Source organism: Astyanax mexicanus, chromosome 12 (assembly GCF_023375975.1).
Source record: "Astyanax mexicanus isolate ESR-SI-001 chromosome 12, AstMex3_surface, whole genome shotgun sequence".
Taxonomy (NCBI): domain Eukaryota; kingdom Metazoa; phylum Chordata; class Actinopteri; order Characiformes; family Acestrorhamphidae; genus Astyanax; species Astyanax mexicanus.
The window spans coordinates 36453534-36477141 of NC_064419.1; the positions used below are offsets into that span (position 1 = coordinate 36453534).

The window sequence follows — 23608 nt, forward strand, 5'->3', positions numbered from 1 at the left end:
TTTGAACACGCAACCTTCTGATCTGGAGTCAGACGCTCTACCGTTGCGCCACGAGGTCATCGACGCTGTAATGTTCATGTTGCCTATTTTTGGACATCACTATTATTCAAGAGAAACTCAATGGTTAGGCCTAAAGAGCTCTAACCGGAGAAAAAACTGGATATCTCAGGAAGTTGAAAACAAGGCATTTAATATGGAACTTTAGGTATGAGGTCAAAGATGGATTAAGTAATCGGATAAGTATCCTAATTCTCGATTTGCTGAGATGTAGTATTTGAGTGTGAGTCACCTTATCTGGCACGATAGAATTTTCAGTCAGGGCCCGGATAGCTCAGTCGGTAGAGCATCAGACTTTTAATCTGAGGGTCCAGGGTTCAAGTCCCTGTTCGGGCGTTTGCCAGTTTCTTACAAGTATGAGTTTAAGAATGCAGGAGTCTCTTGCTTTCCAGATGCTTTCCGGCTGTTCAGAAGACAGTCAGGGGCCAAGCCTAGAAAATATCCCTCCCTTTTCTGCTTGACCACCATGCATCAGTTGAACAATGTGAATTCGCTGTAAGAAAGAAACTGTAAAGGCCCGGATGGCTCAGTCGGTAGAGCATCAGACTTTTAATCTGAGGGTCCAGGGTTCAAGTCCCTGTTCGGGCGGCCAAAGCCTGTGCTTCTTTGTTACCAATTAAACCTTTAAATAGCCTCAAGTGAGCATGACCTATAAAGGTTAAAATTGCCCTGCAAGTGACTCAAAGAACTCTGTGTAACTGAGGTACTTTTAAAGTTGTGGACTAACTGGTCCCACTCAATTACTAGATTAAAAGCAATATTTGACCCCGACGTGACTTGAACACGCAACCTTCTGATCTGGAGTCAGACGCGCTACCGTTGCGCCACAAGGTCATCGACGCTGTAATGTTCATGTTGCCTATCTTTGGACATCATTATTATTCAAGAGAAACTCAGTAGTTAGGCCTAAAGAGCTCTAACTGGAGAAAAAACTGGATATCTCAGGAAGTTGAAAACAAGGCATTTAATATGGAACTTTAGGTATGAGGTCAAAGATGGATTAAGTAATGGGATAAGTATCCTAATTCTCGATTTGCTGAGATGTAGTATTTGAGTGTGAGTCACCTTATCTGGCACGATAGAATTTTCAGTCAGGGCCCGGATAGCTCAGTCGGTAGAGCATCAGACTTTTAATCTGAGGGTCCAGGGTTCAAGTCCCTGTTCGGGCGTTTGCCAATTTCTTACAAGTATGAGTTTAAGAATGCAGGAGTCTCTTGCTTTCCAGATGCTTTCCGGCTGTTCAGAAGACAGTCAGGGGCCAAGCCTCGAAAATATTACGCATTTTTCTGCTTGACCACCATGCATCAGTTGAACAATGTGAATTCGCTGTAAGACGGAAACTGTAAAGGCCCGGATGGCTCTGTCGGTAGAGCATCAGACTTTTAATCTGAGGGTCCAGGGTTCAAGTCCCTGTTCGGGTGGCCAAAGCCTGTGCTTCTTTGTTACCAATTAAACCTTTAAATAGCCTCGAGTGAGCATGACCTATAAAGGTTAAAATTGCCCTGCAAGTGACTCAAAGAACTCTGTGTAACTGAGGTACTTTTAACGTTGTGGATTAACTGGTCCCACTCAATGACTAGATTAAAAGCAATATTTGACCCCAACGTGATTTGAACACGCAACCTTCTGATCTGGAGTCAGACGCGCTACCATTGCGCCACAAGGTCAGCGACGCTGTATTGTTCATGTTGCCTATTTCTGGACATCATTATTATTCAAGAGAAACTCAGTAGTTAGGCCTAAAGAGCTCTAACTGGAGAAAAAAAATGGATATCTCAGGAAGTTGAAAACAAGGCATTTAATATGGAACTTTAGGTATGAGGTCAAAGATGGATTAAGTAATGGGATAAGTATCCTAATTCTCGATTTGCTGAGATGTAGTATTTGAGTGTGAGTCACCTTATCTGGCACGATAGAATTTTCAGTCAGGGCCCGGATAGCTCAGTCGGTAGAGCATCAGACTTTTAATCTGAGGGTCCAGGGTTCAAGTCCCTGTTCGGGCGTTTGCCAATTTCTTACAAGTATGAGTTTAAGAATGCAGGAGTCTCTTGCTTTCCAGATGCTTTCCGGCTGTTCAGAAGACAGTCAGGGGCCAAGCCTAGAAAATATTCCTCCCTTTTCTAATTGACCACCATGCTTCAGTTGAACAATGTGAATTCGCTGTAAGAAAGAATCTGTAAAGGTCCGGATGGCTCAGTCGGTAGAGCATCAGACTTTTAACCTGAGGGTCCAGGGTTCAAGTCCCTGTTCGGGCAGCCAAAGCTTGTGCTTCTTTGTTACCAATTAAACCTTTAAATAGCCTCAAGTGAGCATGACCTATAAAGGTTAAAATTGCCCTGCAAGTGACTCAAAGAACTCTGTGTAACTGAGGTACTTTTAAAGTTGTGGACTAACTGGTCCCACTCAATGACTAGATTAAAAGCAATATTTGACCCCGACGTGATTTGAACACGCAACCTTCTGATCTGGAGTCAGACGCGCTACCGTTGCGCCACGAGGTCATCGACGCTTTAGTGATCATGTTGCCTATTTTTGGACATCATTATTATTCAAGAGAAACTCAGTAGTTAGGCCTAAAGAGCTCTAACTGGAGAAAAAAATGGATATCTCAGGAAGTTGAAAACAAGGCATTTAATATGGAACTTTAGGTATGAGGTCAAAGATGGATTAAGTAATGGGATAAGTATCCTAATTCTCGATTTGCTGAGATGTAGTATTTGAGTGTGAGTCACCTTATCTGGCACGATAGAATTTTCAGTCAGGGCCCGGATAGCTCAGTCGGTAGAGCATCAGACTTTTAATCTGAGGGTCCAGGGTTCAAGTCCCTGTTCGGGCGTTTGCCAATTTCTTACAAGTATGGGTTTAAGAATGCAGGAGTCTCTTGCTTTCCAGATGCTTTCCGGCTGTTCAGAAGACAGTCAGGGGCCAAGCCTAGAAAATATTCCTCCCTTTTCTGCTTGACCACCATGCATCAGTTGAACAATGTGAATTCGCTGTAAGAAAGAATCTGTAAAGGCCCGGATGGCTCAGTCGGTAGAGCATCAGACTTTTAATCTGAGGGTCCAGGGTTCAAGTCCCTGTTCGGGCAGCCAAAGCTTGTGCTTCTTTGTTACCAATTAAACCTTTAAATAGCCTCAAGTGAGCATGACCTATAAAGGTTAAAATTGCCCTGCAAGTGACTCACAAAACTCTGTGTAACTGAGGTACTTTTAAAGTTGTGGATTAACTGGTCCCACTCAACGACTAGATTAAAAGCAATATTTGACCCCGACGTGATTTGAACACGCAACCTTCTGATCAGGAGTCAGACGCGCTACCGTTGCGCCACGAGGTCAGCGACGCTGTAGTGTTCATGTTGCCTATTTTTGGACATCATTATTATTCAAGAGAAACTCAGTAGTTAGGCCTAAAGAGCTCTAACTGGAGAAAAAAACTGGATATCTCAGGAAGTTGAAAACAAGGCATTTAATATGGAACTTTAGGTATGAGGTCAAAGATGGATTAAGTAATCGGATAAGTATCCTAATTCTCGATTTGCTGAGATGTAGTATTTGAGTGTGAGTCACCTTATCTGGCACGATAGAATTTTCAGTCAGGGCCCGGATAACTCAGTCGGTAGAGCATCAGACTTTTAATCTGAGGGTCCAGGGTTCAAGTCCCTGTTCGGGCGTTTGCCAGTTTCTTACAAGTATGAGTTTAAGAATGCAGGAGTCTCTTGCTTTCCAGATGCTTTCCGGCTGTTCAGAAGACAGTCAGGGGCCAAGCCTAGAAAATATCCCTCCCTTTTCTGCTTGACCACCATGCATCAGTTGAACAATGTGAATTCGCTGTAAGAAAGAAGCTGTAAAGGCCCGGATGGCTCAGTCGGTAGAGCATCAGACTTTTAATCTGAGGGTCCAGGGTTCAAGTCCCTGTTCGGGCGGCCAAAGCCTGTGCTTCTTTGTTACCAATTAAACCTTTAAATAGCCTCAAGTGAGCATGACCTATTAAGGTTAAAATTGCCCTGCAAGTGACTGACAAAACTCTGTGTAACTGAGGTACTTTTAAAGTTGTGGATTAACTGGTCCCACTCAACGACTAGATTAAAAGCAATATTTGACCCCGACGTGATTTGAACACGCAACCTTCTGATCAGGAGTCAGACGCGCAACCGTTGCGCCACGAGGTCAGCGACGCTGTAGTGTTCATGTTGCCTATTTTTGGACATCATTATTATTCAAGAGAAACTCAGTAGTTAGGCCTAAAGAGCTCTAACTGGAGAAAAAAACTGGATATCTCAGGAAGTTGAAAACAAGGCATTTAATATGGAACTTTAGGTATGAGGTCAAAGATGGATTAAGTAATGGGATAAGTATCCTAATTCTCGATTTGCTGAGATGTAGTATTTGAGTGTGAGTCACCTTATCTGGCACGATAGAATTTTCAGTCAGGGCCCGGATAGCTCAGTCGGTAGAGCATCAGACTTTTAATCTGAGGGTCCAGGGTTCAAGTCCCTTTTCGGGCGTTTGCCAATTTCTTACAAGTATGGGTTTAAGAATGCAGGAGTCTCTTGCTTTCCAGATGCTTTCCGGCTGTTCAGAAGACAGTCAGGGGCCAAGCCTAGAAAATATTCCTCCCTTTTCTGCTTGACCACCATGCATCAGTTGAACAATGTGAATTCGCTGTAAGAAAGAATCTGTAAAGGCCCGGATGGCTCAGTCGGTAGAGCATCAGACTTTTAATCTGAGGGTCCAGGGTTCAAGTCCCTGTTCGGGCAGCCAAAGCTTGTGCTTCTTTGTTACCAATTAAACCTTTAAATAGCCTCAAGTGAGCATGACCTATAAAGGTTAAAATTGCCCTGCAAGTGACTCACAAAACTCTGTGTAACTGAGGTACTTTTAAAGTTGTGGATTAACTGGTCCCACTCAACGACTAGATTAAAAGCAATATTTGACCCCGACGTGATTTGAACACGCAACCTTCTGATCAGGAGTCAGACGCGCTACCGTTGCGCCACGAGGTCAGCGACGCTGTAGTGTTCATGTTGCCTATTTTTGGACATCATTATTATTCAAGAGAAACTCAGTAGTTAGGCCTAAAGAGCTCTAACTGGAGAAAAAAACTGGATATCTCAGGAAGTTGAAAACAAGGCATTTAATATGGAACTTTAGGTATGAGGTCAAAGATGGATTAAGTAATCGGATAAGTATCCTAATTCTCGATTTGCTGAGATGTAGTATTTGAGTGTGAGTCACCTTATCTGGCACGATAGAATTTTCAGTCAGGGCCCGGATAGCTCAGTCGGTAGAGCATCAGACTTTTAATCTGAGGGTCCAGGGTTCAAGTCCCTGTTCGGGCGTTTGCCAATTTCTTACAAGTATGAGTTTAAGAATGCAGGAGTCTCTTGCTTTCCAGATGCTTTCCGGCTGTTCAGAAGACAGTCAGGGGCCAAGCCTAGAAAATATTCCTCCCTTTTCTGCTTGACCACCATGCATCAGTTGAACAATGTGAATTCGCTGTAAGAAAGAATCTGTAAAGGCCCGGATGGCTCAGTCGGTAGAGCATCAGACTTTTAATCTGAGGGTCCAGGGTTCAAGTCCCTGTTCGGTCGGCCAAAGCCTGTGCTTCTTTGTTACCAATTAAACCTTTAAATAGCCTCAAGTGAGCATGACCTATTAAGGTTAAAATTGCCCTGCAAGTGACTGACAAAACTCTGTGTAACTGAGGTACTTTTAACGTTGTGGATTAACTGGTCCCACTCAATGACTAGATTAAAAGCAATATTTGACCCCGACGTGATTTGAACACGCAACCTTCTGATCTGGAGTCAGACGCGCTACCGGTGCGCCACGAGGTCAGCGATGCTGTGGTGTTCATGTTTCCTATTTTTGGACATCATTATTATTCAAGAGAAACTCAGTAGTTAGGCCTAAAGAGCTCTAACTGGAGAAAAAACTGGATATCTCAGTAAGTTGAAAACAAGGCATTTAATATGGAACTTTAGGTATGAGGTCAAAGATGGATTAAGTAATGGGATAGGTATCCTAATTCTCGATTTGCTGAGATGTAGTATTTGAGTGTGAGTCACCTTATCTGGCATGATAGAATTTGCAGTCAGGGCCCGGATAGCTCAGTCGGTAGAGCATCAGTCTTTTAATCTGAGGGTCCAGGGTTCAAGTCCCTGTTCGGGCGTTTGCCAATTTCTTACAAGTATGAGTTTAAGAATGCAGGAGTCTCTTGCTTTCCAGATGCTTTCCGGCTGTTCAGAAGACAGTCAGGGGCCAAGCCTAGAAAATATTCCTCCCTTTTCTGCTTGACCACCATGCATCAGTTGAACAATGTGAATTCGCTGTAAGAAAGAATCTGTAAAGGCCCGGATGGCTCAGTCGGTAGAGCATCAGACTTTTAATCTGAGGGTCCAGGGTTCAAGTCCCTGTTCGGGCGGCCAAAGCCTGTGCTTCTTTGTTACCAATTAAACCTTTAAATAGCCTCAAGTGAGCATGACCTATTAAGGTTAAAATTGCCCTGCAAGTGACTGACAAAACTCTGTGTAACTGAGGTACTTTTAACGTTGTGGATTAACTGGTCCCACTCAATGACTAGATTAAAAGCAATATTTGACCCCGACGTGATTTGAACACTCAACCTTCTGATCTGGAGTCAGACGCGCTACCGGTGCGCCACGAGGTCAGCGATGCTGTAGTGTTCATGTTTCCTATTTTTGGACATCATTATTATTCAAGAGAAACTCAGTAGTTAGGCCTAAAGAGCTCTAACTGGAGAAAAAAACTGGATATCTCAGGAAGTTGAAAACAAGGCATTTAATATGGAACTTTAGGTATGAGGTCAAAGATGGATTAAGTAATGGGATAGGTATCCTAATTCTCGATTTGCTGAGATGTAGTATTTGAGTGTGAGTCACCTTATCTGGCACGATAGAATTTTCAATCAGGGCCCGGATAGCTCAGTCGGTAGAGCATCAGACTTTTAATCTGAGGGTCCAGGGTTCAAGTCCCTGTTCGGGCGTTTGCCAATTTCTTACAAGTATGAGTTTAAGAATGCAGGAGTCTCTTGCTTTCCAGATGCTTTCCGGCTGTTCAGAAGACAGTCAGGGGCCAAGCCTAGAAAATATTCCTCCCTTTTCTGCTTGACCACCATGCATCAGTTGAACAATGTGAATTCGCTGTAAGAAAGAATCTGTAAAGGCCCGGATGGCTCAGTCGGTAGAGCATCAGACTTTTAATCTGAGGGTCCAGGGTTCAAGTCCCTGTTCGGGGGGCCAAAGCCTGTGCTTCTTTGTTACCAATTAAACCTTTAAATAGCCTCAAGTGAGCATGACCTATAAAGGTTAAAATTGCCCTGCAAGTGACTCAAAGAACTCTGTGTAACTGAGGTACTTTTAAAGTTGTGGACTAACTGGTCCCACTCAATGACTAGATTAAAAGCAACATTTGACCCCGACGTGATTTGAACACGCAACCTTCTGATCTGGAGTCAGATGCGCTACCTTTGCGCCACGAGGTCATCGACGCTGTAGTGTTCATGTTGCCTATTTTTGGACATCATTATTATTCAAGAGAAACTCAGTAGTTAGGCCTAAAGAGCTCTAACTGGAGAAAAAACTGGATATCTCAGGAAGTTGAAAACAAGGCATTTAATATGGAACTTTAGGTATGAGGTCAAAGATGGATTAAGTAATGGGATAGGTATCCTAATTCTCGATTTGCTGAGATGTAGTATTTGAGTGTGAGTCACCTTATCTGGCACGATAGAATTTTCAATCAGGGCCCGGATAGCTCAGTCGGTAGAGCATCAGACTTTTAATCTGAGGGTCCAGGGTTCAAGTCCCTGTTCGGGCGTTTGCCAATTTCTTACAAGTATGAGTTTAAGAATGCAGGAGTCTCTTGCTTTCCAGATGCTTTCCGGCTGTTCAGAAGACAGTCAGGGGCCAAGCCTAGAAAATATTCCTCCCTTTTCTGCTTGACCACCATGCATCAGTTGAACAATGTGAATTCGCTGTAAGAAAGAATCTGTAAAGGCCCGGATGGCTCAGTCGGTAGAGCATCAGACTTTTAATCTGAGGGTCCAGGGTTCAAGTCCCTGTTCGGGGGGCCAAAGCCTGTGCTTCTTTGTTACCAATTAAACCTTTAAATAGCCTCAAGTGAGCATGACCTATAAAGGTTAAAATTGCCCTGCAAGTGACTCAAAGAACTCTGTGTAACTGAGGTACTTTTAAAGTTGTGGACTAACTGGTCCCACTCAATGACTAGATTAAAAGCAACATTTGACCCCGACGTGATTTGAACACGCAACCTTCTGATCTGGAGTCAGATGCGCTACCTTTGCGCCACGAGGTCATCGACGCTGTAGTGTTCATGTTGCCTATTTTTGGACATCATTATTATTCAAGAGAAACTCAGTAGTTAGGCCTAAAGAGCTCTAACTGGAGAAAAAACTGGATATCTCAGGAAGTTGAAAACAAGGCATTTAATATGGAACTTTAGGTATGAGGTCAAAGATGGATTAAGTAATGGGATAGGTATCCTAATTCTCGATTTGCTGAGATGTAGTATTTGAGTGTGAGTCACCTTATCTGGCACGATAGAATTTTCAGTCAGGGCCCGGATAGCTCAGTCGGTAGAGCATCAGACTTTTAATCTGAGGGTCCAGGGTTCAAGTCCCTGTTCGGGCGTTTACCAATTTCTTACAAGTATGAGTTTAAGAATGCAGGAGTCTCTTGCTTTCCAGATGCTTTCCGGCTGTTCAGAAGACAGTCAGGGGCCAAGCCTAGAAAATATTCCTCCATTTTCTGCTTGACCACCATGCATCAGTTGAACAATGTGAATTCGCTGTAACAAAGAATCTGTAAAGGCCCGGATGGCTCAGTCGGTAGAGCATCAGACTTTTAATCTGAGGGTCCAGGGTTCAAGTCCCTGTTCGGGCGGCCAAAGCCTGTGCTTCTTTGTTACCAATTAAACCTTTAAATAGCCTCAAGTGAGCATGACCTATTAAGGTTAAAATTGCCCTGCAAGTGACTCACAAAACTCTGTGTAACTGAGGTACTTTTAACGTTGTGGATTAACTGGTCCCACTCAATGACTAGATTAAAAGCAATATTTGACCCCGACGTGATTTGAACACGCAACCTTCTGATCTGGAGTCAGACGCGCTACCGTTGCGCCACGAGGTCATCGACGCTGTAATGTTCATGTTGCCTATTTTTGGACATCATTTTTTTTCAAGAGAAACTCAGTAGTTAGGCCTAAAGAGCTCTAACTGGAGAAAAAACTGGATATCTCAGGAAGTTGAAAACAAGGCATTTAATATGGAACTTTAGGTATGAGGTCAAAGATGGATTAAGTAATCGGATAAGTATCCTAATTCTCGATTTGCTGAGATGTAGTATTTGAGTGTGAGTCACCTTATCTGGCACGATAGAATTTTCAGTCAGGGCCCGGATAGCTCAGTCGGTAGAGCATCAGACTTTTAATCTGAGGGTCCAGGGTTCAAGTCCCTGTTCGGGCGTTTGCCAGTTTCTTACAAGTATGAGTTTAAGAATGCAGGAGTCTCTTGCTTTCCAGATGCTTTCCAGCTGTTCAGAAGACAGTCAGGGGCCAAGCCTAGAAAATATCCCTCCCTTTTCTGTTTGACCACCATGCATCAGTTGAACAATGTGAATTCGCTGTAAGAAAGAAGCTGTAAAGGCCCGGATGGCTCAGTCGGTAGAGCATCAGACTTTTAATCTGAGGGTCCAGGGTTCAAGTCCCTGTTCGGGCGGCCAAAGCCTGTGCTTCTTTGTTACCAATTAAACCTTTAAATAGCCTCAAGTGAGCATGACCTATTAAGGTTAAAATTGCCCTGCAAGTGACTCACAAAACTCTGTGTAACTGAGGTACTTTTAAAGTTGTGGATTAACTGGTCCCACTCAATGACTAGATTAAAAGCAATATTTGACCCCGACGTGATTTGAACACGCAACCTTCTGATCTGGAGTCAGACGCGCTAGCGTTGCGCCACGAGGTCAGCGACGCTGAAGTGTTCATGTTTCCTATTTTTGGACATCATTATTATTCAAGAGAAACTCAGTAGTTAGGCCTAAAGAGCTCTAACTGGAGAAAAAACTGGATATCTCAGGAAGTTGAAAACAAGGCATTTAATATGGAACTTTAGGTATGAGGTCAAAGATGGATTAAGTAATGGGATAGGTATCCTAATTCTCGATTTGCTGAGATGTAGTATTTGAGTGTGAGTCACCTTATCTGGCACGATAGAATTTTCAGTCAGGGCGCGGATAGCTCAGTCGGTAGAGCATCAGACTTTTAATCTGAGGGTCCAGGGTTCAAGTCCCTGTTCGGGCGTTTGCCAATTTCTTACAAGTATGAGTTTAAGAATGCAGGAGTCTCTTGCTTTCCAGATGCTTTCCGGCTGTTCAGAAGACAGTCAGGGGCCAAGCCTAGAAAATATTCCTCCCTTTTCTGCTTGACCACCATGCATCAGTTGAACAATATGAATTCGCTGTAAGAAAGAATCTGTAAAGGCCCGGATGGCTCAGTCGGGAGAGCATCAGACTTTTAATCTGAGGGTCCAGGGTTCAAGTCCCTATTCGACCGACCAAAGCCTTTGCTTCTTTGTTACCAATTAAACCTTTAAATAGCCTCAAGTGAGCATGACCTATAAAGGTTAAAATTGCCCTGCAAGTGACTCAAAGAACTCTGTGTAACTGAGGTACTTTTAAAGTTGTGGACTAACTGGTCCCACTCAATGACTAGATTAAAAGCAACATTTGACCCCGACGTGATTTGAACACGCAACCTTCTGATCTGGAGTCAGACGCGCTACCGTTGCGCCACGAGGTCATCGACGCTGTAGTGTTCATGTTGCCTATTTTTGCACATCATTATTATTCAAGAGAAACTCAGTAGTTAGGCCTAAAGAGCTCTAACTGGAGAAAAAAATGGATATCTCAGGAAGTTGAAAACAAGGCATTTAATATGGAACTTTAGGTATGAGGTCAAAGATGGATTAAGAAATGGGATAAGTATCCTAATTCTCGATTTGCTGAGATGTAGTATTTGAGTGTGAGTCACCTTATCTGGCACGATAGAATTTTCAGTCAGGGCCAGGATAGCTCAGTCGGTAGAGCATCAGATTTTTAATCTGAGGGTCCAGGGTTTAAGTCCCTGTTCGGGCGTTTGCCAGTTTCTTACAAGTATGAGTTTAAGAATGCAGGAGTCTCTTGCTTTCCAGATGCTTTCCGGCTGTTCAGAAGACAGTCAGGGGCCAAGCCTAGAAAATATCCCTCCCTTTTCTGCTTGACCACCATGCATCAGTTGAACAATGTGAATTCGCTGTAAGAAAGAAGCTGTAAAGGCCCGGATGGCTCAGTCGGTAGAGCATCAGACTTTTAATCTGAGGGTCCAGGGTTCAAGTCCCTGTTCGGGCGGCCAAAGCCTGTGCTTCTTTGTTACCAATTAAACCTTTAAATAGCCTCAAGTGAGCATGACCTATAAAGGTTAAAATTGCCCTGCAAGTGACTCAAAGAACTCTGTGTAACTGAGGTACTTTTAAAGTTGTGGACTAACTGGTCCCACTCAATGACTAGATTAAAAGCAACATTTGACCCCGACGTGATTTGAACACGCAACCTTCTGATCTGGAGTCAGACGCGCTACCGTTGCGCCACGAGGTCATCGACGCTGTAGTGTTCATGTTGCCTATTTTTGCACATCATTATTATTCAAGAGAAACTCAGTAGTTAGGCCTAAAGAGCTCTAACTGGAGAAAAAACTGGATATCTCAGGAAGTTGAAAACAAGGCATTTAATATGGAACTTTAGGTATGAGGTCAAAGATGGATTAAGAAATGGGATAAGTATCCTAATTCTCGATTTGCTGAGATGTAGTATTTGAGTGTGAGTCACCTTATCTGGCACGATAGAATTTTCAGTCAGGGCCCGGATAGCTCAGTCGGTAGAGCATCAGATTTTTAATCTGAGGGTCCAGGGTTTAAGTCCCTGTTCGGGCGTTTGCCAGTTTCTTACAAGTATGAGTTTAAGAATGCAGGAGTCTCTTGCTTTCCAGATGCTTTCCGGCTGTTCAGAAGACAGTCAGGGGCCAAGCCTAGAAAATATCCCTCCCTTTTCTGCTTGACCACCATGCATCAGTTGAACAATGTGAATTCGCTGTAAGAAAGAAGCTGTAAAGGCCCGGATGGCTCAGTCGGTAGAGCATCAGACTTTTAATCTGAGGGTCCAGGGTTCAAGTCCCTGTTCGGGCGGCCAAAGCCTGTGCTTCTTTGTTACCAATTAAACCTTTAAATAGCCTCAAGTGAGCATGACCTATTAAGGTTAAAATTGCCCTGCAAGTGACTCACAAAACTCTGTGTAACTGAGGTACTTTTAAAGTTGTGGATTAACTGGTCCCACTCAATGACTAGATTAAAAGCAATATTTGACCCAGACGTGATTTGAACACGCAACCTTCTGATCTGGAGTCAGACGCGGTACCATTGCGCCACGAGGTCAGCGACGCTGTAGTGTTCATGTTTCCTATTTTTGGACATCATTATTATTCAAGAGAAACTCAGTAGTTAGGCCTAAAGAGCTCTAACTGGAGAAAAAACTGGATATCTCAGGAAGTTGAAAACAAGGCATTTAATATGGAACTTTAGGTATGAGGTCAAAGATGGATTAAGTAATGGGATAAGTATCCTAATTCTCGATTTGCTGAGATGTAGTATTTGAGTGTGAGTCACCTTATCTGGCACGATAGAACTTTCAGTCAGGCCCCGGATAGCTCAGTCGGTAGAGCATCAGACTTTTAATCTGAGGGTCCAGGGTTCAAGTCCCTGTTCGGGCGTTTGCCAATTTCTTACAAGTATGAGTTTAAGAATGCAGGAGTCTCTTGCTTTCCAGATGCTTTCCGGCTGTTCAGAAGACAGTCAGGGGCCAAGCCTAGAAAATATTCCTCCCTTTTCTAATTGACCACCATGCTTCAGTTGAACAATGTGAATTCGCTGTAAGAAAGAATCTGTAAAGGTCCGGATGGCTCAGTCGGTAGAGCATCAGACTTTTAATCTGAGGGTCCAGGGTTCAAGTCCCTGTTCGGGCAGCCAAAGCTTGTGCTTCTTTGTTACCAATTAAACCTTTAAATAGCCTCAAGTGAGCATGACCTATAAAGGTTAAAATTGCCCTGCAAGTGACTCAAAGAACTCTGTGTAACTGAGGTACTTTTAAAGTTGTGGACTAACTGGTCCCACTCAATGACTAGATTAAAAGCAATATTTGACCCCGACGTGATTTGAACACGCAACCTTCTGATCTGGAGTCAGACGCGCTACCGTTGCGCCACGAGGTCATCGACGCTGTAGTGATCATGTTGCCTATTTTTGGACATCATTATTATTCAAGAGAAACTCAGTAGTTAGGCCTAAAGAGCTCTAACTGGAGAAAAAAATGGATATCTCAGGAAGTTGAAAACAAGGCATTTAATATGGAACTTTAGGTATGAGGTCAAAGATGGATTAAGTAATGGGATAAGTATCCTAATTCTCGATTTGCTGAGATGTAGTATTTGAGTGTGAGTCACCTTATCTGGCACGATAGAATTTTCAGTCAGGGCCCGGATAGCTCAGTCGGTAGAGCATCAGACTTTTAATCTGAGGGTCCAGGGTTCAAGTCCCTTTTCGGGCGTTTGCCAATTTCTTACAAGTATGGGTTTAAGAATGCAGGAGTCTCTTGCTTTCCAGATGCTTTCCGGCTGTTCAGAAGACAGTCAGGGGCCAAGCCTAGAAAATATTCCTCCCTTTTCTGCTTGACCACCATGCATCAGTTGAACAATGTGAATTCGCTGTAAGAAAGAATCTGTAAAGACCCGGATGGCTCAGTCGGTAGAGCATCAGACTTTTAATCTGAGGGTCCAGGGTTCAAGTCCCTGTTCGGGCAGCCAAAGCTTGTGCTTCTTTGTTACCAATTAAACCTTTAAATAGCCTCAAGTGAGCATGACCTATAAAGGTTAAAATTGCCCTGAAAGTGACTCACAAAACTCTGTGTAACTGAGGTACTTTTAAAGTTGTGGATTAACTGGTCCCACTCAACGACTAGATTAAAAGCAATATTTGACCCCGACGTGATTTGAACACGCAACCTTCTGATCTGGAGTCAGACGCGCTACCGTTGCGCCACGAGGTCAGCGACGCTGTAGTGTTCATGTTGCCTATTTTTGGACATCATTATTATTCAAGAGAAACTCAGTAGTTAGGCCTAAAGAGCTCTAACTGGAGAAAAAAACTGGATATCTCAGGAAGTTGAAAACAAGGCATTTAATATGGAACTTTAGGTATGAGGTCAAAGATGGATTAAGTAATGGGATAAGTATCCTAATTCTCGATTTGCTGAGATGTAGTATTTGAGTGTGAGTCACCTTATCTGGCACGATATAATTTTCAGTCAGGGCCCGGATAGCTCAGTCGGTAGAGCATAAGACTTTTAGTCTGAAGGTCCAGGGTTCAAGTCCCTGTTCGGGCGTTTGCCAATTTCTTACAAGTATGAGTTTAAGAATGCAGGAGTCTCTTGCTTTCCAGATGCTTTCCGGCTGTTCAGAAGACAGTCAGGGGCCAAGTCTAGAAAATATCCCTCCCTTTTCTGCTTGACCACCATGCATCAGTTGAACAATGTGAATTCGCTGTAAGAAAGAATCTGTAAAGGCCCGGATGGCTCAGTCGGTAGAGCATCAGACTTTTAATCTGAGGGTCCAGGGTTCAAGTCCCTGTTCGGGCAGCCAAAGCTTGTGCTTCTTTGTTACCAATTAAACCTTTAAATAGCCTCAAGTGAGCATGACCTATAAAGGTTAAAATTGCCCTGCAAGTGACTCAAAGAACTCTGTGTAACTGAGGTACTTTTAAACTTGTGGACTAACTGGTCCCACTCAATGACTAGATTAAAAGCAAAATTTGACCCCGACGTGATTTGAACATGCAACCTTCTGATCTGGAGTCAGACGCGCTACCGTTGCGCCACGAGGTCATCGACGCTGCAATGTTCATGTTGCCTATTTTTGGACATCATTTTTTTTCAAGAGAAACTCAGTAGTTAGGCCTAAAGAGCTCTAACTGGAGAAAAAACTGGATATCTCAGGAAGTTGAAAACAAGGCATTTAATATGGAACTTTAGGTATGAGGTCAAAGATGGATTAAGTAATCGGATAAGTATCCTAATTCTCGATTTGCTGAGATGTAGTATTTGAGTGTGAGTCACCTTATCTGGCACGATAGAAATTTCAGTCAGGGCCCGGATAGCTCAGTCGGTAGAGCATCAGACTTTTAATCTGAGGGTCCAGGGTTCAAGTCCCTGTTCGGGCGTTTGCCAGTGTCTTACAAGTATGCGTTTAAGAATGCAGGAGTCTCTTGCTTTCCAGATGCTTTCCGGCTGTTCAGAAGACAGTCAGGGGCCAAGCCTAGACAATATCCCTCCCTTTTCTGCTTGACCACCATGCATCAGTTGAACAATGTGAATTCGCTGTAAGAAAGAAGCTGTAAAGGCCCGGATGGCTCAGTCGGTAGAGCATCAGACTTTTAATCTGAGGGTCCAGGGTTCAAGTCCCTGTTCGGGCGGCCAAAGCCTGTGCTTCTTTGTTACCAATTAAACCTTTAAATAGCCTCAAGTGAGCATGACCTATTAAGGTTAAAATTGCCCTGCAAGTGACTGACAAAACTCTGTGTAACTGAGGTACTTTTAAAGTTGTGGATTAACTGGTCCCACTCAATGACTAGATTAAAAGCAATATTTGACCCCGACGTGATTTGAACACGCAACCTTCTGATCTGGAGTCAGACACGCTACCGTTGCGCCACGAGGTCAGCGACGCTGTAGTGTTCATGTTTCCTATTTTTGGACATCATTATTATTCAAGAGAAACTCAGTAGTTAGGCCTAAAGAGCTCTAACTGGAGAAAAAACTGGATATCTCAGGAAGTTGAAAACAAGGCATTTAATATGGAACTTTAGGTATGAGGTCAAAGATGGATTAAGTAATCGGATAAGTATCCTAATTCTCGATTTGCTGAGATGTAGTATTTGAGTGTGAGTCAATAACCTATAAAGGTTAAAATTGCCCTGCAAGTGACTCAAAGAACTCTGTGTAACTGAGGTACTTTTAAAGTTGTGGACTAACTGGTCCCACTCAATGACTAGATTAAAAGCAATATTTGACCCCGACGTGATTTGAACACGCAACCTTCTGATCTGGAGTCAGACGCGCTACCGTTGCGCCACGAGGTCATCGACGCTGTAGTGATCATGTTGCCTATTTTTGGACATCATTATTATTCAAGAGAAACTCAGTAGTTAGGCCTAAAGAGCTCTAACTGGAGAAAAAAATGGATATCTCAGGAAGTTGAAAACAAGGCATTTAATATGGAACTTTAGGTATGAGGTCAAAGATGGATTAAGTAATGGGATAAGTATCCTAATTCTCGATTTGCTGAGATGTAGTATTTGAGTGTGAGTCACCTTATCTGGCACGATAGAATTTTCAGTCAGGGCCCGGATAGCTCAGTCGGTAGAGCATCAGACTTTTAATCTGAGGGTCCAGGGTTCAAGTCCCTTTTCGGGCGTTTGCCAGTGTCTTACAAGTATGAGTTTAAGAATGCAGGAGTCTCTTGCTTTCCAGATGCTTTCCGGCTGTTCAGAAGACAGTCAGGGGCCAAGCCTAGACAATATCCCTCCCTTTTCTGCTTGACCACCATGCATCAGTTGAACAATGTGAATTCGCTGTAAGAAAGAAGCTGTAAAGGCCCGGATGGCTCAGTCGGTAGAGCATCAGACTTTTAATCTGAGGGTCCAGGGTTCAAGTCCCTGTTCGGGCGGCCAAAGCCTGTGCTTCTTTGTTACCAATTAAACCTTTAAATAGCCTCAAGTGAGCATGACCTATTAAGGTTAAAATTGCCCTGCAAGTGACTGACAAAACTCTGTGTAACTGAGGTACTTTTAAAGTTGTGGATTAACTGGTCCCACTCAATGACTAGATTAAAAGCAATATTTGACCCCGACGTGATTTGAACACGCAACCTTCTGATCTGGAGTCAGACACGCTACCGTTGCGCCACGAGGTCAGCGACGCTGTAGTGTTCATGTTTCCTATTTTTGGACATCATTATTATTCAAGAGAAACTCAGTAGTTAGGCCTAAAGAGCTCTAACTGGAGAAAAAACTGGATATCTCAGGAAGTTGAAAACAAGGCATTTAATATGGAACTTTAGGTATGAGGTCAAAGATGGATTAAGTAATCGGATAAGTATCCTAATTCTCGATTTGCTGAGATGTAGTATTTGAGTGTGAGTCACCTTATCTGGCACGATAGAATTTTCAGTCAGGGCCTGGATAGCTCAGTCGGTAGAGCATCAGACTTTTAATCTGAGGGTCCAGGGTTCAAATCCCTGTTCGGGCGTTTGCCAGTTTCTTACAAGTATGAGTTTAAGAATGCAGGAGTCTCTTGCTTTCCAGATGCTTTCTGGCTGTTCAGAAGACAGTCAGGGGCCAAGCCTAGAAAATATCCCTCCATTTTCTGCTTGACCACCATGCATCAGTTGAACAATGTGAATTCGCTGTAAGAAAGAAGCTGTAAAGGCCCGGATGGCTCAGTCGCTAGAGCATCAGACTTTTAATCTGAGGGTCCAGGGTTCAAGTCCCTGTTTGGGCGGCCAAAGCCTGTGCTTCTTTGTTACCAATTAAACCTTTAAATAGCCTCAAGTGAGCATGACCTATAAAGGTTAAAATTGCCCTGCAAGTGACTCAAAGAACTCTGTGTAACTGAGGTACTTTTAAAGTTGTGGACTAACTGGTCCCACTCAATGACTAGATTAAAAGCAATATTTGACCCTGACGTGATTTGAACACGCAACCTTCTGATCTGGAGTCAGACGCGCTACCGTTGCGCCACGAGGTCATCGACGCTGTAATGTTCATGTTGCCTATTTTTGGACATCATTATTATTCAAGAGAAACTCAGTAGTTAGGCCTAAAGAGCTCTAACTGGAGAAAAAACTGGATATCTCAGGAAGTTGAAAACAAGGCATTTAATATGGAACTTTAGGTATGAGGTCAAAGATGGATTAAGTAATGGGATAAGTATCCTAATTCTCGATTAGCTGAGATGTAGTATTTGAGTGTGAGTCACCTTATCTGGCACGATAGAATTTTCAGTCAGGGCCCGCATAGCTCAGTCGGTAGAGCATCAGACTTTTAATCTGAGGGTCCAGGGTTCAAGTCCCTGTTCGGGCGTTTGCCAATTTCTTACAAGTATGAGTTTAAGAATGCAGGAGTCTCTTGCTTTCCAGATGCTTTCCGGCTGTTCAGAAGACAGTCAGGGGCCAAGCCTAGAAAATATTACTCATTTTTCTGCTTGACCACCATGCATCAGTTGAACAATGTGAATTCACTGTAAGACGGAAACTGTAAAGGCCCGGATGGCTCTGTCGGTAGAGCATCAGACTTTTAATCTGAGGGTCCAGGGTTCAAGTCCCTGTTCGGGTGGCCAAAGCCTGTGCTTCTTTGTTACCAATTAAACCTTTAAATAGCCTCGAGTGAGCATGACCTATAAAGGTTAAAATTGGCCTGCAAGTGACTCAAAGAACTCTGTGTAACTGAGGTACTTTTAAAGTTGTGGACTAACTGGTCCCACTCAATGACTAGATTAAAAGCAATATTTGACCCTGACGTGATTTGAACACGCAACCTTCTGATCTGGAGTCAGACGCGCTACCGTTGCGCCACGAGGTCATCGACGCTGTAATGTTCATGTTGCCTATTTTTGGACATCATTATTATTCAAGAGAAACTCAGTAGTTAGGCCTAAAGAGCTCTAACTGGAGAAAAAACTGGATATCTCAGGAAGTTGAAAACAAGGCATTTAATATGGAACTTTAGGTATGAGGTCAAAGATGGATTAAGTAATCGGATAAGTATCCTAATTCTCGATTTGCTGAGATGTAGTATTTGAGTGTGAGTCACCTTATCTGGCACGATAGATTTTTCAGTCAGGGCCCGGATAGCTCAGTCGGTAGAGCATCAGACTTTTAATCTGAGGGTCCAGGGTTCAAATCCCTGTTCGGGCGTTTGCCAGTTTCTTACAAGTATGAGTTTAAGAATGCAGGAGTCTCTTGCTTTCCAGATGCTTTCCGGCTGTTCAGAAGACAGTCAGGGGCCAAGCCTAGAAAATATCCCTCCATTTTCTGCTTGACCACCATGCATCAGTTGAACAATGTGAATTCGCTGTCAGAAAGAAGCTGTAAAGGCCCGGATGGCTCAGTCGCTAGAGCATCAGACTTTTAATCTGAGGGTCCAGGGTTCAAGTCCCTGTTCGGGCGGCCAAAGCCTGTGCTTCTTTGTTACCAATTAAACCTTTAAATAGCCTCAAGTGAGCATGACCTATAAAGGTTAAAATTGCCCTGCAAGTGACTCAAAGAACTCTGTGTAACTGAGGTACTTTTAAAGTTGTGGACTAACTGGTCCCACTCAATGACTAGATTAAAAGCAATATTTGACCCCGACGTGATTTGAACACGCAACCTTCTGATCTGGAGTCAGACGCGCTACCGTTGCGCCACGAGGTCATCGACGCTGTAATGTTCATGTTGCCTATTTTTGGACATCATTATTATTCAAGAGAAACTCAGTAGTTAGGCCTAAAGAGCTCTAACTGGAGAAAAAACTGGATATCTCAGGAAGTTGAAAACAAGGCATTTAATATGGAACTTTAGGTATGAGGTCAAAGATGGATTAAGTAATGGGATAAGTATCCTAATTCTCGATTTGCTGAGATGTAGTATTTGAGTGTGAGTCACCTTATCTGGCACGATAGAATTTTCAGTCAGGGCCCGGATAGCTCAGTCGGTAGAGCATCAGACTTTTAATCTGAGGGTCCAGGGTTCAAGTCCCTGTTCGGGCGTTTGCCAATTTCTTACAAGTATGAGTTTAAGAATGCAGGAGTCTCTTGCTTTCCAGATGCTTTCCGGCTGTTCAGAAGACAGTCAGGGGCCAAGCCTAGAAAATATTACTCATTTTTCTGCTTGACCACCATGCATCAGTTGAACAATGTGAATTCGCTGTAAGACGGAATCTGTAAAGGTCCGGATGGCTCAGTCGGTAGAGCATCAGACTTTTAATCTGAGGGTCCAGGGTTCAAGTCCCTGTTCGGGCAGCCAAAGCTTGTGCTTCTTTGTTACCAATTAAACCTTTAAATAGCCTCAAGTGAGCATGACCTATAAATGTTAAAATTGGCCTGCAAGTGACTCAAAGAACTCTGTGTAACTGAGGTACTTTTAAAGTTGTGGACTAACTGGTCCCACTCAATGACTAGATTAAAAGCAATATTTGACCCCGACGTGATTTGAACACGCAACCTTCTGATCTGGAGTCAGACGCGCTACCGTTGCGCGACGAGGTCATCGACGCTGTAGTGTTCATGTTGCCTATTTTTGGACATCATTATTATTCAAGAGAAACTCAGTAGTTAGGCCTAAAGAGCTCTAACTGGAGAAAAAACTGGATATCTCAGGAAGTTGAAAACAAGGCATTTAATATGGAACTTTAGGTATGAGGTCAAAGATGGATTAAGTAATGGGATAAGTATCCTAATTCTCGATTTGCTGAGATGTAGTATTTGAGTGTGAGTCACCTTATCTGGCACGATAGATTTTTCAGTCAGGGCCCGGATAGCTCAGTCGGTAGAGCATCAGACTTTTAATCTGAGGGTCCAGGGTTCAAATCCCTGTTCGGGCGTTTGCCAGTTTCTTACAAGTATGAGTTTAAGAATGCAGGAGTCTCTTGCTTTCCAGATGCTTTCCGGCTGTTCAGAAGACAGTCAGGGGCCAAGCCTAGAAAATATCCCTCCATTTTCTGCTTGACCACCATGCATCAGTTGAACAATGTGAATTCGCTGTCAGAAAGAAGCTGTAAAGGCCCGGATGGCTCAGTCGCTAGAGCATCAGACTTTTAATCTGAGGGTCCAGGGTTCAAGTCCCTGTTCGGGCGGCCAAAGCCTGTGCTTCTTTGTTACCAATTAAACCTTTAAATAGCCTCAAGTGAGCATGACCTATAAAGGTTAAAATTGCCCTGCAAGTGACTCAAAGAACTCTGTGTAACTGAGGTACTTTTAAAGTTGTGGACTAACTGGTCCCACTCAATGACTAGATTAAAAGCAATATTTGACCCCGACGTGATTTGAACACGCAACCTTCTGATCTGGAGTCAGACGCGCTACCGTTGCGCCACGAGGTCAGCGACGCTGTAATGTTCATGTTGCCTATTTTTGGACATCATTATTATTCAAGAGAAACTCAGTAGTTAGGCCTAAAGAGCTCTAACTGGAGAAAAAACTGGATATCTCAGGAAGTTGAAAACAAGGCATTTAATATGGAACTTTAGGTATGAGGTCAAAGATGGATTAAGTAATGGGATAAGTATCCTAATTCTCGATTTGCTGAGATGTAGTATTTGAGTGTGAGTCACCTTATCTGGCACGATAGAATTTTCAGTCAGGGCCCGGATAGCTCAGTCGGTAGAGCATCAGACTTTTAATCTGAGGGTCCAGGGTTCAAGTCCCTGTTCGGGCGTTTGCCAATTTCTTACAAGTATGAGTTTAAGAATGCAGGAGTCTCTTGCTTTCCAGATGCTTTCCGGCTGTTCAGAAGACAGTCAGGGGCCAAGCCTAGAAAATATTACTCATTTTTCTGCTTGACCACCATGCATCAGTTGAACAATGTGAATTCGCTGTAAGACGGAATCTGTAAAGGTCCGGATGGCTCAGTCGGTAGAGCATCAGACTTTTAATCTGAGGGTCCAGGGTTCAAGTCCCTGTTCGGGCAGCCAAAGCTTGTGCTTCTTTGTTACCAATTAAACCTTTAAATAGCCTCAAGTGAGCATGACCTATAAATGTTAAAATTGGCCTGCAAGTGACTCAAAGAACTCTGTGTAACTGAGGTACTTTTAAAGTTGTGGACTAACTGGTCCCACTCAATGACTAGATTAAAAGCAATATTTGACCCCGACGTGATTTGAACACGCAACCTTCTGATCTGGAGTCAGACGCGCTACCGTTGCGCGACGAGGTCATCGACGCTGTAGTGTTCATGTTGCCTATTTTTGGACATCATTATTATTCAAGAGAAACTCAGTAGTTAGGCCTAAAGAGCTCTAACTGGAGAAAAAACTGGATATCTCAGGAAGTTGAAAACAAGGCATTTAATATGGAACTTTAGGTATGAGGTCAAAGATGGATTAAGTAATGGGATAAGTATCCTAATTCTCGATTTGCTGAGATGTAGTATTTGAGTGTGAGTCACCTTATCTGGCACGATAGAATTTTCAGTCAGGGCCCGGATAGCTCAGTCGGTAGAGCATCAGACTTTTAATCTGAGGGTCCAGGGTTCAAGTCCCTGTTCGGGCGTTTGCCAATTTCTTACAAGTATGAGTTTAAGAATGCAGGAGTCTCTTGCTTTCCAGATGCTTTCCGGCTGTTCAGAAGACAGTCAGGGGCCAAGCCTAGAAAATATTCCTCCCTTTTCTGCTTGACCACCATGCATCAGTTGAACAATGTGAATTCGCTGTAAGAAAGAATCCGTAAAGGCCCGGATGGCTCAGTCAGTAGAGCATCAGACTTTTAATCTGAGGGTCCAGGGTTCAAGTTCCTGTTCGGGCGTTTGAGAGTTTCTTACAAGTATGAGTTTAAGAATACAGGAGTCTCTTGCTTTCCAGATGCTTTCCGGCTGTTCAGAAGACAGTCAGGGGCCAAGCCTAGAAAATATCCCTCGCTTTTCTGCTTGACCACCATGCATCAGTTGAACAATGTGAATTCGCTGTAAGAAAAAAGCTGGAAAGGCCCGGATGGCTCAGTCGGTAGAGCATCAGACTTTTAATCTGAGGGTCCAGGGTTCAAGTCCCTGTTCGGGCAGCCAAAGCCTGTGCTTCTTTGTTACCAATTAAACCTTTAAATAGCCTCAAGTGAGCATGACCTATTAAGGTTAAAATTGCCCTGCAAGTGACTCAAAGAACTCTGTGTAACTGAGGTACTTTTAAAGTTGTGGACTAACTGGTCCCACTCAATTACTAGATTAAAAGCAATATTTGACCCCGATGTGATTTGAACACGCAACCTTCTGATCTGGAGTCAGACGCGCTTCCGATGCGCCATGAGGTCAGCGACGCTGTAGTTTTCATGTTTCCTATGTTTGGACATCATTATTATTCAAGAGAAACTCAGTAGTTAGGCCTAAAGAGCTCTAACTGGAGAAAAAAACTGGATATCTCAGGAAGTTGAAAACAAGGCATTTAATATGGAACTTTAGGTATGAGGTCAAAGATGGATTAAGTAATGGGATAGGTATCCTAATTCTTGATTTGCTGAGATGTAGTATTTGAGTGTGAGTCACCTTATCTGGCACGATAGAATTTTCAATCAGGGCCCGGATAGCTCAGTCGGTAGAGCATCAGACTTTTAATCTGAGGGTCCAGGGTTCAAGTCCCTGTTCGGGCGTTTGCCAATTTCTTACAAGTATGAGTTTAAGAATGCAGGAGTCTC

The 23608-nt window shown here is 43.3% G+C and overlaps 58 non-coding genes across 58 annotated transcripts in view; 30 read left to right on the forward strand and 28 right to left on the reverse strand.

Moving 5' to 3' along the window:
- trnaw-cca (transfer RNA tryptophan (anticodon CCA)) overlaps positions 1–58 on the reverse strand; it is a 72-nt gene extending 14 nt beyond the window's left edge. The window contains exon 1 of the tRNA in view: positions 1–58. This exon is cut by the window's left edge and continues 14 nt beyond it. This is a non-coding gene — a tRNA (tRNA-Trp).
- A 262-nt stretch (positions 59–320) lies between these two features.
- On the forward strand, positions 321–393 carry trnak-uuu (transfer RNA lysine (anticodon UUU)). Its single transcript has one exon. It is a non-coding gene; the product is annotated as a tRNA-Lys (tRNA).
- A 179-nt stretch (positions 394–572) lies between these two features.
- Positions 573–645, forward strand: trnak-uuu (transfer RNA lysine (anticodon UUU)). Its single transcript has one exon. It is a non-coding gene; the product is annotated as a tRNA-Lys (tRNA).
- Positions 646–819: 174 nt separating this feature from the next.
- On the reverse strand, positions 820–891 carry trnaw-cca (transfer RNA tryptophan (anticodon CCA)). Its single transcript has one exon. It is a non-coding gene; the product is annotated as a tRNA-Trp (tRNA).
- A 262-nt stretch (positions 892–1153) lies between these two features.
- Positions 1154–1226, forward strand: trnak-uuu (transfer RNA lysine (anticodon UUU)). The gene has a single exon. It is a non-coding gene; the product is annotated as a tRNA-Lys (tRNA).
- A 426-nt stretch (positions 1227–1652) lies between these two features.
- trnaw-cca (transfer RNA tryptophan (anticodon CCA)) lies at positions 1653–1724 on the reverse strand. Its single transcript has one exon. It is a non-coding gene; the product is annotated as a tRNA-Trp (tRNA).
- Positions 1725–1987: 263 nt separating this feature from the next.
- On the forward strand, positions 1988–2060 carry trnak-uuu (transfer RNA lysine (anticodon UUU)). Its single transcript has one exon. It is a non-coding gene; the product is annotated as a tRNA-Lys (tRNA).
- A 426-nt stretch (positions 2061–2486) lies between these two features.
- On the reverse strand, positions 2487–2558 carry trnaw-cca (transfer RNA tryptophan (anticodon CCA)). Its single transcript has one exon. It is a non-coding gene; the product is annotated as a tRNA-Trp (tRNA).
- Positions 2559–2820: 262 nt separating this feature from the next.
- On the forward strand, positions 2821–2893 carry trnak-uuu (transfer RNA lysine (anticodon UUU)). The gene has a single exon. It is a non-coding gene; the product is annotated as a tRNA-Lys (tRNA).
- A 179-nt stretch (positions 2894–3072) lies between these two features.
- trnak-uuu (transfer RNA lysine (anticodon UUU)) lies at positions 3073–3145 on the forward strand. Its single transcript has one exon. It is a non-coding gene; the product is annotated as a tRNA-Lys (tRNA).
- A 174-nt stretch (positions 3146–3319) lies between these two features.
- Positions 3320–3391, reverse strand: trnar-ccu (transfer RNA arginine (anticodon CCU)). The gene has a single exon. It is a non-coding gene; the product is annotated as a tRNA-Arg (tRNA).
- Positions 3392–3906: 515 nt separating this feature from the next.
- trnak-uuu (transfer RNA lysine (anticodon UUU)) lies at positions 3907–3979 on the forward strand. Its single transcript has one exon. It is a non-coding gene; the product is annotated as a tRNA-Lys (tRNA).
- Positions 3980–4153: 174 nt separating this feature from the next.
- Positions 4154–4225, reverse strand: trnar-ccu (transfer RNA arginine (anticodon CCU)). Its single transcript has one exon. It is a non-coding gene; the product is annotated as a tRNA-Arg (tRNA).
- Positions 4226–4740: 515 nt separating this feature from the next.
- Positions 4741–4813, forward strand: trnak-uuu (transfer RNA lysine (anticodon UUU)). The gene has a single exon. It is a non-coding gene; the product is annotated as a tRNA-Lys (tRNA).
- Positions 4814–4987: 174 nt separating this feature from the next.
- trnar-ccu (transfer RNA arginine (anticodon CCU)) lies at positions 4988–5059 on the reverse strand. Its single transcript has one exon. It is a non-coding gene; the product is annotated as a tRNA-Arg (tRNA).
- A 263-nt stretch (positions 5060–5322) lies between these two features.
- On the forward strand, positions 5323–5395 carry trnak-uuu (transfer RNA lysine (anticodon UUU)). The gene has a single exon. It is a non-coding gene; the product is annotated as a tRNA-Lys (tRNA).
- A 426-nt stretch (positions 5396–5821) lies between these two features.
- On the reverse strand, positions 5822–5893 carry trnaw-cca (transfer RNA tryptophan (anticodon CCA)). Its single transcript has one exon. It is a non-coding gene; the product is annotated as a tRNA-Trp (tRNA).
- A 514-nt stretch (positions 5894–6407) lies between these two features.
- Positions 6408–6480, forward strand: trnak-uuu (transfer RNA lysine (anticodon UUU)). Its single transcript has one exon. It is a non-coding gene; the product is annotated as a tRNA-Lys (tRNA).
- Positions 6481–6654: 174 nt separating this feature from the next.
- Positions 6655–6726, reverse strand: trnaw-cca (transfer RNA tryptophan (anticodon CCA)). Its single transcript has one exon. It is a non-coding gene; the product is annotated as a tRNA-Trp (tRNA).
- Positions 6727–6989: 263 nt separating this feature from the next.
- On the forward strand, positions 6990–7062 carry trnak-uuu (transfer RNA lysine (anticodon UUU)). The gene has a single exon. It is a non-coding gene; the product is annotated as a tRNA-Lys (tRNA).
- A 426-nt stretch (positions 7063–7488) lies between these two features.
- On the reverse strand, positions 7489–7560 carry trnaw-cca (transfer RNA tryptophan (anticodon CCA)). The gene has a single exon. It is a non-coding gene; the product is annotated as a tRNA-Trp (tRNA).
- Positions 7561–7822: 262 nt separating this feature from the next.
- Positions 7823–7895, forward strand: trnak-uuu (transfer RNA lysine (anticodon UUU)). Its single transcript has one exon. It is a non-coding gene; the product is annotated as a tRNA-Lys (tRNA).
- Positions 7896–8321: 426 nt separating this feature from the next.
- Positions 8322–8393, reverse strand: trnaw-cca (transfer RNA tryptophan (anticodon CCA)). The gene has a single exon. It is a non-coding gene; the product is annotated as a tRNA-Trp (tRNA).
- A 262-nt stretch (positions 8394–8655) lies between these two features.
- Positions 8656–8728, forward strand: trnak-uuu (transfer RNA lysine (anticodon UUU)). The gene has a single exon. It is a non-coding gene; the product is annotated as a tRNA-Lys (tRNA).
- A 179-nt stretch (positions 8729–8907) lies between these two features.
- On the forward strand, positions 8908–8980 carry trnak-uuu (transfer RNA lysine (anticodon UUU)). The gene has a single exon. It is a non-coding gene; the product is annotated as a tRNA-Lys (tRNA).
- A 174-nt stretch (positions 8981–9154) lies between these two features.
- On the reverse strand, positions 9155–9226 carry trnaw-cca (transfer RNA tryptophan (anticodon CCA)). Its single transcript has one exon. It is a non-coding gene; the product is annotated as a tRNA-Trp (tRNA).
- Positions 9227–9488: 262 nt separating this feature from the next.
- On the forward strand, positions 9489–9561 carry trnak-uuu (transfer RNA lysine (anticodon UUU)). Its single transcript has one exon. It is a non-coding gene; the product is annotated as a tRNA-Lys (tRNA).
- Positions 9562–9740: 179 nt separating this feature from the next.
- On the forward strand, positions 9741–9813 carry trnak-uuu (transfer RNA lysine (anticodon UUU)). The gene has a single exon. It is a non-coding gene; the product is annotated as a tRNA-Lys (tRNA).
- A 174-nt stretch (positions 9814–9987) lies between these two features.
- trnaw-cca (transfer RNA tryptophan (anticodon CCA)) lies at positions 9988–10059 on the reverse strand. Its single transcript has one exon. It is a non-coding gene; the product is annotated as a tRNA-Trp (tRNA).
- A 761-nt stretch (positions 10060–10820) lies between these two features.
- trnaw-cca (transfer RNA tryptophan (anticodon CCA)) lies at positions 10821–10892 on the reverse strand. The gene has a single exon. It is a non-coding gene; the product is annotated as a tRNA-Trp (tRNA).
- Positions 10893–11406: 514 nt separating this feature from the next.
- Positions 11407–11479, forward strand: trnak-uuu (transfer RNA lysine (anticodon UUU)). Its single transcript has one exon. It is a non-coding gene; the product is annotated as a tRNA-Lys (tRNA).
- A 174-nt stretch (positions 11480–11653) lies between these two features.
- On the reverse strand, positions 11654–11725 carry trnaw-cca (transfer RNA tryptophan (anticodon CCA)). The gene has a single exon. It is a non-coding gene; the product is annotated as a tRNA-Trp (tRNA).
- Positions 11726–12239: 514 nt separating this feature from the next.
- trnak-uuu (transfer RNA lysine (anticodon UUU)) lies at positions 12240–12312 on the forward strand. The gene has a single exon. It is a non-coding gene; the product is annotated as a tRNA-Lys (tRNA).
- Positions 12313–12486: 174 nt separating this feature from the next.
- Positions 12487–12558, reverse strand: trnaw-cca (transfer RNA tryptophan (anticodon CCA)). Its single transcript has one exon. It is a non-coding gene; the product is annotated as a tRNA-Trp (tRNA).
- Positions 12559–13319: 761 nt separating this feature from the next.
- trnaw-cca (transfer RNA tryptophan (anticodon CCA)) lies at positions 13320–13391 on the reverse strand. Its single transcript has one exon. It is a non-coding gene; the product is annotated as a tRNA-Trp (tRNA).
- A 761-nt stretch (positions 13392–14152) lies between these two features.
- On the reverse strand, positions 14153–14224 carry trnaw-cca (transfer RNA tryptophan (anticodon CCA)). Its single transcript has one exon. It is a non-coding gene; the product is annotated as a tRNA-Trp (tRNA).
- Positions 14225–14739: 515 nt separating this feature from the next.
- Positions 14740–14812, forward strand: trnak-uuu (transfer RNA lysine (anticodon UUU)). Its single transcript has one exon. It is a non-coding gene; the product is annotated as a tRNA-Lys (tRNA).
- A 174-nt stretch (positions 14813–14986) lies between these two features.
- trnaw-cca (transfer RNA tryptophan (anticodon CCA)) lies at positions 14987–15058 on the reverse strand. The gene has a single exon. It is a non-coding gene; the product is annotated as a tRNA-Trp (tRNA).
- A 262-nt stretch (positions 15059–15320) lies between these two features.
- Positions 15321–15393, forward strand: trnak-uuu (transfer RNA lysine (anticodon UUU)). The gene has a single exon. It is a non-coding gene; the product is annotated as a tRNA-Lys (tRNA).
- A 179-nt stretch (positions 15394–15572) lies between these two features.
- trnak-uuu (transfer RNA lysine (anticodon UUU)) lies at positions 15573–15645 on the forward strand. The gene has a single exon. It is a non-coding gene; the product is annotated as a tRNA-Lys (tRNA).
- Positions 15646–15819: 174 nt separating this feature from the next.
- On the reverse strand, positions 15820–15891 carry trnaw-cca (transfer RNA tryptophan (anticodon CCA)). The gene has a single exon. It is a non-coding gene; the product is annotated as a tRNA-Trp (tRNA).
- Positions 15892–16239: 348 nt separating this feature from the next.
- Positions 16240–16311, reverse strand: trnaw-cca (transfer RNA tryptophan (anticodon CCA)). The gene has a single exon. It is a non-coding gene; the product is annotated as a tRNA-Trp (tRNA).
- A 514-nt stretch (positions 16312–16825) lies between these two features.
- On the forward strand, positions 16826–16898 carry trnak-uuu (transfer RNA lysine (anticodon UUU)). Its single transcript has one exon. It is a non-coding gene; the product is annotated as a tRNA-Lys (tRNA).
- Positions 16899–17072: 174 nt separating this feature from the next.
- trnaw-cca (transfer RNA tryptophan (anticodon CCA)) lies at positions 17073–17144 on the reverse strand. Its single transcript has one exon. It is a non-coding gene; the product is annotated as a tRNA-Trp (tRNA).
- A 262-nt stretch (positions 17145–17406) lies between these two features.
- trnak-uuu (transfer RNA lysine (anticodon UUU)) lies at positions 17407–17479 on the forward strand. The gene has a single exon. It is a non-coding gene; the product is annotated as a tRNA-Lys (tRNA).
- A 426-nt stretch (positions 17480–17905) lies between these two features.
- On the reverse strand, positions 17906–17977 carry trnaw-cca (transfer RNA tryptophan (anticodon CCA)). The gene has a single exon. It is a non-coding gene; the product is annotated as a tRNA-Trp (tRNA).
- A 761-nt stretch (positions 17978–18738) lies between these two features.
- Positions 18739–18810, reverse strand: trnaw-cca (transfer RNA tryptophan (anticodon CCA)). The gene has a single exon. It is a non-coding gene; the product is annotated as a tRNA-Trp (tRNA).
- A 262-nt stretch (positions 18811–19072) lies between these two features.
- trnak-uuu (transfer RNA lysine (anticodon UUU)) lies at positions 19073–19145 on the forward strand. Its single transcript has one exon. It is a non-coding gene; the product is annotated as a tRNA-Lys (tRNA).
- Positions 19146–19571: 426 nt separating this feature from the next.
- trnaw-cca (transfer RNA tryptophan (anticodon CCA)) lies at positions 19572–19643 on the reverse strand. The gene has a single exon. It is a non-coding gene; the product is annotated as a tRNA-Trp (tRNA).
- A 262-nt stretch (positions 19644–19905) lies between these two features.
- On the forward strand, positions 19906–19978 carry trnak-uuu (transfer RNA lysine (anticodon UUU)). The gene has a single exon. It is a non-coding gene; the product is annotated as a tRNA-Lys (tRNA).
- A 426-nt stretch (positions 19979–20404) lies between these two features.
- trnaw-cca (transfer RNA tryptophan (anticodon CCA)) lies at positions 20405–20476 on the reverse strand. Its single transcript has one exon. It is a non-coding gene; the product is annotated as a tRNA-Trp (tRNA).
- A 262-nt stretch (positions 20477–20738) lies between these two features.
- Positions 20739–20811, forward strand: trnak-uuu (transfer RNA lysine (anticodon UUU)). The gene has a single exon. It is a non-coding gene; the product is annotated as a tRNA-Lys (tRNA).
- Positions 20812–21237: 426 nt separating this feature from the next.
- trnaw-cca (transfer RNA tryptophan (anticodon CCA)) lies at positions 21238–21309 on the reverse strand. The gene has a single exon. It is a non-coding gene; the product is annotated as a tRNA-Trp (tRNA).
- A 262-nt stretch (positions 21310–21571) lies between these two features.
- Positions 21572–21644, forward strand: trnak-uuu (transfer RNA lysine (anticodon UUU)). The gene has a single exon. It is a non-coding gene; the product is annotated as a tRNA-Lys (tRNA).
- Positions 21645–22070: 426 nt separating this feature from the next.
- trnaw-cca (transfer RNA tryptophan (anticodon CCA)) lies at positions 22071–22142 on the reverse strand. The gene has a single exon. It is a non-coding gene; the product is annotated as a tRNA-Trp (tRNA).
- A 262-nt stretch (positions 22143–22404) lies between these two features.
- On the forward strand, positions 22405–22477 carry trnak-uuu (transfer RNA lysine (anticodon UUU)). The gene has a single exon. It is a non-coding gene; the product is annotated as a tRNA-Lys (tRNA).
- Positions 22478–22908: 431 nt separating this feature from the next.
- Positions 22909–22981, forward strand: trnak-uuu (transfer RNA lysine (anticodon UUU)). Its single transcript has one exon. It is a non-coding gene; the product is annotated as a tRNA-Lys (tRNA).
- Positions 22982–23490: 509 nt separating this feature from the next.
- Positions 23491–23563, forward strand: trnak-uuu (transfer RNA lysine (anticodon UUU)). Its single transcript has one exon. It is a non-coding gene; the product is annotated as a tRNA-Lys (tRNA).
- The last annotated feature ends 45 nt before the right edge of the window (positions 23564–23608 follow it).